At 42.0% G+C, this 8,795-nt stretch overlaps 1 pseudogene; it reads right to left on the bottom strand.

Moving 5' to 3' along the window:
• Positions 1 to 3,350: 3,350 nt before the first annotated feature.
• Positions 3,351 to 4,247, bottom strand: LOC147439110 (uncharacterized; annotated as a pseudogene).
• Positions 4,248 to 8,795: the final 4,548 nt, after the last annotated feature.

The raw sequence follows: 8,795 nt of genomic DNA, 5'->3' as shown, positions 1-8,795 counted from the left end.
AGGTAGCAGACACTTCTATGTATGAAAGAGGGTACTTTCTTTGACATTTCCCATATAGTGATCAACATTAGGAGCTTCTAGGGAGAAACCATATACCAGCAATGTGCATTGGAGATCAACGGGACACTAGCATGACATTTTTCCATATAGCGATCCAACATTAGGAGCTTCTACGGAGAAACCATATACTAGCAATGTGCATTGGAGATCAAGGGGCCACTAGTTTGCCATCAACTTTGAGGTTAGTTGCCCCAATAAGACGATGTTAGGTGTGTGGTTCCTCCCAAAAACACACAAAAGCTCGTGGTATTGTGTTATGTCACAGTATGGGAAATAATATGAGAATTTGTTCAAAACTTTATATGAGCATCACTAGAAGTCTAGGAGCACTTACGATTATAATGAAAGAATCAAAGTTGATGATAAGCCAAAGGACTTTCCTTGTACTATTTGTGAGGATTATACCAAAAAGTGTCAATTGCACCTAGATAGGTATGTGATGCACCCACGCAAAACCTCATGATGTTGAGGTATGGCACAAAATAGGACGTAATATAAAAATTTGCTGAAAATTTCTTGTGAACATGAGTAGAAACTTACCAATGCCGCTCTTGCATCCTAAAACTGAATTAATCTAATCAACGTTCTCAAAGGCAACCAGGCTCAAACTGTAGTTCGCGGCACAGACAACAAGTTTTTGAAGGCAACAAGGCTCGAGCTATAGTTTGATCAAGCATGAGGAAACTTGGAGGATCTAAATACACTAACTAAGGGTGGCTTCATAAATGGGCATTGGCATTCTCAAATGATTGCATCCTTCCAATAGAAGGCACAACTTTGCCGGACATTCCTCAAATAGCTTCACAAACCAAGCGAACTTAACTCGGAGAAAAAATTGTGGAGATGCTTGGACGGCATCGAGGGCATCTCCCCCATCACCCATCCTCTGCAGCCTATGGACATCCGAAAAGCCAAACGGACTTTCCTTGTACCTTTTTGAAGATTATACCAACAAATGCATCTTGCTAGGTATGTGACGCACCCATGCAAAAGATCATGATGTTGACGTATGGCACAAAATAGGACGTAATATAAAAATTTACCAAAAAATTATTGTGAATATTCTGTAAAACTTACAATTGCCACTCTCACATCCTAAAATTGAACTAATCTAATTAAAGTTGATGTGCTATAAACCACAGGAAACAATTTCTCAAAGGCAACCAGGCTGGAGCTGTAGTTCGAGGCACAGACAACAAGTTTTTGAAGGCAACAAGGATCGAGCTATAGTTCGATCAAGCACAAGAAAACATGGAGGAACCACGTACATCAACTAAGGGTGGCCTCACTAATGGGCACTGACATTCTGGACAATGATTGCATCCTTCCAATAGAAGGGCACAACTTTTCCGAACATTCCTCAAATAGCTTCATGAACCAAGCGCACTTAACTCGGACAAAAAATTGTGGAAATGCTTGGACAACATCGAGGGCATCTCCCCCACCACCCATCCTCTACAGCCTATGGAAATCAATTGGCAAGTGGAACAATGAAAGGTGTGGCGGACGTTTATGAACAACGTGAAGCCACCCTTATCTCGTCATAGTTGATAGCAAGGTTAGGCGCATTCGTCAAATTTGAATTCAAACGTTAGTTTTAAAATTCAAAACTAGCAATGGAGAATTGAAGACATGTCAGCCATGCCTATCGTGTTGTAAGCCTGCCATGAACGTTGTGAGCTCGCCATGCCCTGTCGCAAAATTGTGTCGCGACTCCTGCACAAACTATGGAACGAGCCTACACAAATTGTGGCATGATGTTCTGTACTTTGAACTCTCCATGTGAGTCAGAGAGAGAGAGAGAGAGAGAGAGAGAGAGAGAGAGAGAGAGAGAGAGAGATAGAGAGAGAGAGAGAGAGAGAGAGAGAGAGAGAGAGCTAGATAGTGATCGATTACGTAGGACAACTCCCCCCTGGCGATGTGGCCATTATCCATAATGAATTTACTCCCCAAGCCCATTTTATGACTTGGTCATTAAAAGCTTTGAGCAAGTTTTTTTGTTTGAGCACCATTGCTCAAACTGCGCATCAAGTGTTCCTAGTGCGTAGATCCCTTGTATGCACAACGTTTGGCACTAGCTTTCGTGGTAAAGTGCTTTCCCAGATAGGGATACATGCTTCCATTGGCTCAAATGACCCAAAGGCCATAGCGCACTCCCTCTTGACTGGGGAGTTGCCTTACGCGCAAAATAGGCGCCAGGAAATGGTAAAAAAATTTATGAACTCCTCAGATACATGATGTAAAATCACCGTTTTGGAAGTAATAAAAAATATTTGAAATTGTCTCTCTATCTTGCAAATTCTTTTGAATGTGATTTGTCAATCTTGAAAATTGTTTCAATTGGTGATATGAAAATTGTTTTGATAAGTGACTTTGTAATTTCAAGTTCTGTATGTAGTTTCAGTCAATTTCAATAAATTTAGGTATTTTATGTTCCCTAGGGGGTAGATAAGCCTACCAAGGGCCAAAAAAAGCCTGGCCACAAGGGCGCGCAAATGGCCCATCCATCAGTTTTGGATGGGCCATTTGCGCGCCCTTGTGGCCAGCTTTATTTTGCCCCTTTTAGGCTTATCTACCCCCTAGGATACTTACAAAGCACAAATTTATTGAAATGAATTGGTTTTTCATCATTAATTTAGATGCACCCTTTCTATGGCAATTCCAGCATATGTTCACACTCAAGGACACTAGAAAAGGTGGAATCAATTATGAAATGAAGTTTCCAGCACACTATCACCTGCTTTAGCTCTACCTAGTACACCCCTGCACCAAAAAGTCCAATTACATTGGACATTTGAAAAATCCAAATTAATGTTGCATAGACACTTGGTTTCACAATATGTTTTTTTTTTTGATACCCTATAGGGAATTCAAAGCTTGAAATGGCCAAAAAAGGGTGTCCACAAGGATCCATGTAAAATAATGTTGCAAAACCAATAGGTTTTAGTAAAGTTGTGCTTTTTAAGTACCCTTGGGGGTAGATAAGCCTACAAGGGGCCAAAAAAAGCCTGGCCACAAGGGCGCGCAAATGGCCCATCCAAAACTGATGGATGGGCCATTTGCGCGCCCTTGTGGCCAGGCTTTTTATTGCCCCTTATAGGCTTATCTATCCCCAAGGGTGCTTAAAAAGCACAAATTTACTGAAATTACATACAAAACTTGAAATTACAAAGTCATTTCATTACAAAGATAGTAGACACAGTAGACACAATTGTTGATCATATTGTCATTGGAAAGTTCAATCATTACAAAGACAAGGGTGTGCAATACAAAAAGAGGGGTAACTTGGGCTAATGCTCGAAGTCTCGTCGCAGTCGACGTGCAAGCTACATATCTTTTGGTTGTATTGTCACTTGCTTTGCATGTATGGTGCATAGGTTGGTATCTTCTAACACCAAAATGATGTGGGCCTCTGCAGCTTCTTGAATAGCCTCTACCTCTATTGCTTGCATTGTATACTGATTTCCATAGCTTTGAAGCACCTCCTTCACAGTGCGAGCAAAGGGGGTGCGTCGAATCAAAAGCTTCTTCGTCTTCTGGTAGTGGCGGATTTCTGCAAATGCCCTTGCTATTTTTCGGCGCCGCTGCGGTTGTCTTGCGGGCACTTGCAAATTTCCTGGCGGGCGGTGTTTAGGCTTCTTGAAAAACTTAGAATGGGGTCTGTTTACATGCTTAGGGGCTGGTTCTGCAGCCTCTCTTGATTATTCTGCTTCCCTTGGCTGCCGATCTTGTTGTGTGGGGAGAGCTCCCTGGCCTCCTGGCAATGTCTTCCCCCCAACGGCCACCCGGTGTGTGCGCGGTATTTTTTCTCGCAACCATGGTGGCTCACTCTCTGATTCAGTGTTTGTATGGACCACCCATGTCCTGGATGGTCCTGCTTGTGATTGGTGGCGCGACGGCTGCTCCCTATTGGACTCTGTTGTTTGCTGGCCCTCTTCCTCTCTTTAGCGCCGGGCACGTTGCTTCATTCTCCTTCTAGGTGTTATATCTTGAGGAGGTGGAGATTCAACAGTCCTCGATGACTCTCGTGCCCTACCACCATAACCACTACCAGATGAGTTCCTGGAACGGCCAGGCGTTCGTGGCTGTTTTCTTGTGCCTTTAAGCCATGACGGCTTCTCACATCCTTGGAGGGTTTTTTTCTTGGCAGGCGGACGCTCTTTCGCAGTTTGTTTGGTGCGTGCCATTTCCCTGGTAAGAGCTCACCTGTTCTTAAGAAATGAGTGGTTTATGAGAGCATGCAATATTTATAAGGGCCCATTTAAAAAGGGCCCTGTTCACAATAGTTTTTTTAAAAAAAATTATTATTTTTTAAATAAACATGTCGCTAAGAGTTGGACCCTGCATTCACGTTTAGTGACTCGCGCAGTATCGACTTTGATCCTTGTCGCACTCTGCATCGCCGCCATGCAGCATGCTTGGTGGGACCTTGCGACATTTGCCACTTGTTGCTATGCTCTTGACGACTCCATTTCCGCACTTCAATAGCAATCTTGGATTGTCACGCACGCTCCATTGTGAGCTTACGAGCAAATGTTGTGCGAAAAAACCAATTGAACATCTCCTCCAAATAATTGGATTGCACCATTCCACCACCATGTCGAGTATTTTTGAAGTACACTTTGCTTGCTCAATAATGGGACTTCTCCATGCCTTGAGTGCTAAAAATTTCAAGCGATCCATACTTGTGCATAAAAAATGCACCATGCACAAACAAGATATGCTGTTCACATGAGTAAACGATCCATATTATTTAATATAAAAAATCCCTTGTAATGAATACACCATGTAATGTGTGATGTTACTTTCACCCCAAGAAAGGGTGAAGACCTTGGTAAAACCCCCCAAGGCTTCTTGAAATGATTGGCGTTGTTCTTCTGTTGTGTTGTTAAGGCCCATAAGCTTGACCATTTTATCAAAATGTGCCCAAACTTGCTTGCGCTTGTTTGCAAGCTCGCCATTTGAATCATTGTCGGTAGTAGCTTTGCATAACTCCTTCCAAAGCTCCCAAAGGTTACCTGCTTGCTGGTTGGAGCTGTTTTGAGCATCATATCGACTTGGCTTTCCTTGGGCAACTTTCTTCAAAAAGTGTCTAACTTTTTGTCCACTCATTGACACTTGTTGAGAAATTTCATGGGCCTCCCTTGTGTTCTTTGCAGCAACGATAGACACATTTCCACCGTGACAGCCAATGGAATTCAAGAGTACCTCCACTCTTTTGATCGCTTCCTGGGACTTTTCCAACGGTTTCATCGTGAAAGCATAGTCAATGTGGAGCTTCAATAGCCTATCAAAAAAATGCGCATGAATGCGTGTAATGTACAAAAATGTACATTTGATAGAGGAAATCAAAAGATTGGATTCCAAGCGTGGTCCTTTTGATCATGATCTGGGGCATTGAGCATGGGACATCTCAGAATAGACGCTTCTCATTCTCTACCTTCATCTCCGACATCACTAAAATCTAACCCTTGTTCTCCATGCCCTTGCCATGGAAGCATGGATCCGGCCTTTGCATTGCTCTTATGTGATTTTTTTCCATTAGTTTTGTACCCTTGAGTGCAAAATGGACAAGGCATGAGAGAAGAAGCCCCTTTTTTGCAGCCAACCAAACACTTTATGGTCTTCAAATCCCCACCTAAGTGCCACTCCATATCATAACTACCAAAACCCTCAATCTCCAACATCTGACCTGCAATTTGGGAGTGTATTACTTCTGTGATCCATGGAGTTCTCTCAAAAATCCATGAAAGTACTCCATTGGTCTCATTGGGTACCTCAATAGCACCCAACCACCAAATGTCTTTCTCTGATTGCACGCTAAAAGATGGGGTGGGAGATGGCTTGACTGAATCCCTTCGCTTGGTTTGTAGAAGGGCCTCGTTCATTAGAGTGACATATAGCCTCTCTAACCGTCGGCCTTTAACTATTTGACACTCATCGAGTTTCAACACAAAAGCGACTTTTGTGCCAGGCACTACAAAATAAATAGTGCTAAGACCTTAAACTTCAGAGTCTATGATAAGAATAATACCAAAGAAAAAAATAAAGTGTGTCACCTTCTTCAGGTAACTCGTAAAATCTAAGCATGGCTTCTTGAAGCCTTCTAAGATCCACGAAAATATTGCTCCACATTGTGTAAGGAAAGCCCTTCTCCGAAGGTCTTATGGATTGTTTCTTACCTTTTTCCCTTGTCTTTGTTGCGCATGAAGCATAAAGGGAAGTTGGTATTGTGTCCTCAATGTGTAGGTATATCCCAATGCAGGAGAACACATCTTCGTTTGTGGCCTTCTTTGCGAGCTTGACCTTGTGAGGAACGGGAAATAGGTTTTTCACAATGCCATGTTCTTTGAGGGCATCCTTTAGGAGTTGGAAAATAGCCTGATATGCTTTGGTGCTGATTCTAGCCTCATCACAAGCTTGTTGAACGTCATCATCACTAACCACATTTCTTAATTTACGCATAAGGTCCTTGGTGACTGCATCCTTAATGTGCTTACCTCCAGGTGATTGTAAGATAGAAATCACATCCCGGGTATTGAGACAACTAGTGAGAAGGTTGACTCGATCATCTTGGCTTGTTCCACCGCATGCCTCCTGGATGAAGTTTCTAGCAACAAATAAACATAAATGTTAGAAAATAGTGTGAAGTAAGAATGCATCATGTAAGTAAAGACCAAATCACCTTGTGGCTGTAACTCGTCGTTTATGTGCTCCTCCCGAATGTGCAAGAGTTTCAATGGATGAATACGTGCATTTGCGTTCCCTTGCACCAAGGGGTGTTTCTTTCAAGTATGTGATGGTGTTGGTAAGCTTTTGGATGTAGGACTCATTTTCTTGCATTTGTTATTCAAGAGTTTTAACTACCCTCTCCAAAGAGGCAACACTCTCTTGTAATGCTGTCGTCTTTGTTGGAGCTATATATGGCTCACTCTACTCAACTTGGTCTCACGTATATATTTGTATCTTGTCCTCAATATGAATCAGTCTTTGGGAGCGTATATGGTGTGTCTCTTGTCTCGTCTCTCTCTCTTTCTCTCTACATCTCAACATGGTATCAGAGCAGTAACGATCATGCGCCGATTCAACTCATGGTGACAAAACAGTATGTGTATGCGATTTGCATGTAAGATTCAAAAAATTGCTACAAATTTTATTTTTGAGCATTGAGTCTTGTTAATTGTAATTGTTTAGTGTTAAGAAGAATATGATTAGTGTTTTGTGTGATGTTTATTGCTAATCAATCTAATCGTTGATTACGTTTTCTTGTTGATGACACCCTGAACTTCATCTCAATTTTTCTTGTTGTTCTGCTCAAAATTTGGAGAAACGGGAAAAGCGTGATAGAGCGTAGCGCAATGACACTTTTCATCCAAAACTTGTTCGTCTCCTCGAGCTCTTCGATTTGAGTTCTAGGTTTGCGTCAATCGGAGTTCGCAGCAGAAACTTATGCTGTTTTTACTGCAATTGAGCTTGATGCAGCTTTCTTCGTCCTACTTCTTTGTGAAGCGTCCGCGATCGTTTTTCTTATTTTGGCGTTAACTTTTTCGAGAAGATTTAGCTTTTTGCTATTCATATTGTGTCCGTCAATCTTGCGTCTCACGCCACTCTATTTTGAGGACTCTTTTATTATTAACGTCTCCTTTACCCTGCCCTTTTTGGGTGACGTCTCTCACATCTTTGGAAGTTCCTTGAGCAGCCCTCTTACGTTTATCGTTGACAGAACGCAGTCCTCATATCTCTCTCATTCTCAATTGCGGCCTTCACCATATATGGTGTGCAAATTCTGCGATCTTATCTTATACGTCTTCTCGCAACAAGATATGGCTATGAATATTCTCGTCAACGGCTTTCCTTCTGGCCAGCGTTCTGTTCCTCCTTTCCAAGGTCAAGGTTTTCCAAGCTGGAAAGCAAAGATGTTGTTAATTCTTGAAGACGATGAACTCTCCAATGTTGTTCTTGGAAATCGTGTTTGTCCGCCTCAGTCTGTTGATACGGATAATGATAACGTGCTTATCACTGAAGGACCTATATTTGAAGATTGGAATGTTGCCTATACGGATTGGCAACGACGTGATAAAGCAGCTCGTCGATATATTCTTTCTGCTCTTACTGATTCCCTTTTGCTTGATATGTACGAATTGCCTACTTCCCACGACGTATGGAAGTACCTTATTGCAAACTTTCAGAAGAAATCTGTCACAGAAATACTTTATTTGAGAGGGTTGCTTAACAAGTTACAATATGAAGTTGGTACTGCCATGACGGGACATATTGAATCTTTCAAATCTATTATTAATCAACTTGCTGCTGCCGGTGATCCTGTTTCACAAAAGCAACTGATTACACTTCTCCTTGATACGGTGAAGGACTCTTCTTATGATAACATTGTTACTATTCTCTCTAATAAAGATGGTCTTGATTTCGACCAAGCCTGCATGTCTTTAATTGAATACTCTCAACGTCAAGAACGTCGTAATGCTAGTCATGATACAGCTATGATTTCACACTAGGAGACTGAGTCACAACAGATGGAACGGGCTTTTTATGCTCGAAGGCGTCCATTTCAACGAGGAAACCGCAGAGGTGGCCGTCGCGGTAATATTTTCTCTCGTCTCAAATTTCCTAATAAGCAATGTTCTTACTGCAACAGAAATGGCCATACTGAAGATGATTGTTGGGCACGTCAATATGATGAAGAACACAATATTACCACAAAACAACCACGTTTATCT

This window comes from Adiantum capillus-veneris, chromosome 16, assembly GCF_014529385.1.
Source record: "Adiantum capillus-veneris isolate H3 chromosome 16, ASM1452938v2, whole genome shotgun sequence".
Classification (NCBI taxonomy): Eukaryota; Viridiplantae; Streptophyta; class Polypodiopsida; order Polypodiales; family Pteridaceae; genus Adiantum; species Adiantum capillus-veneris.
The sequence above is the reverse complement of the archived record's forward strand: the minus strand, read 5'-3'. Positions and strand labels throughout refer to the sequence as shown.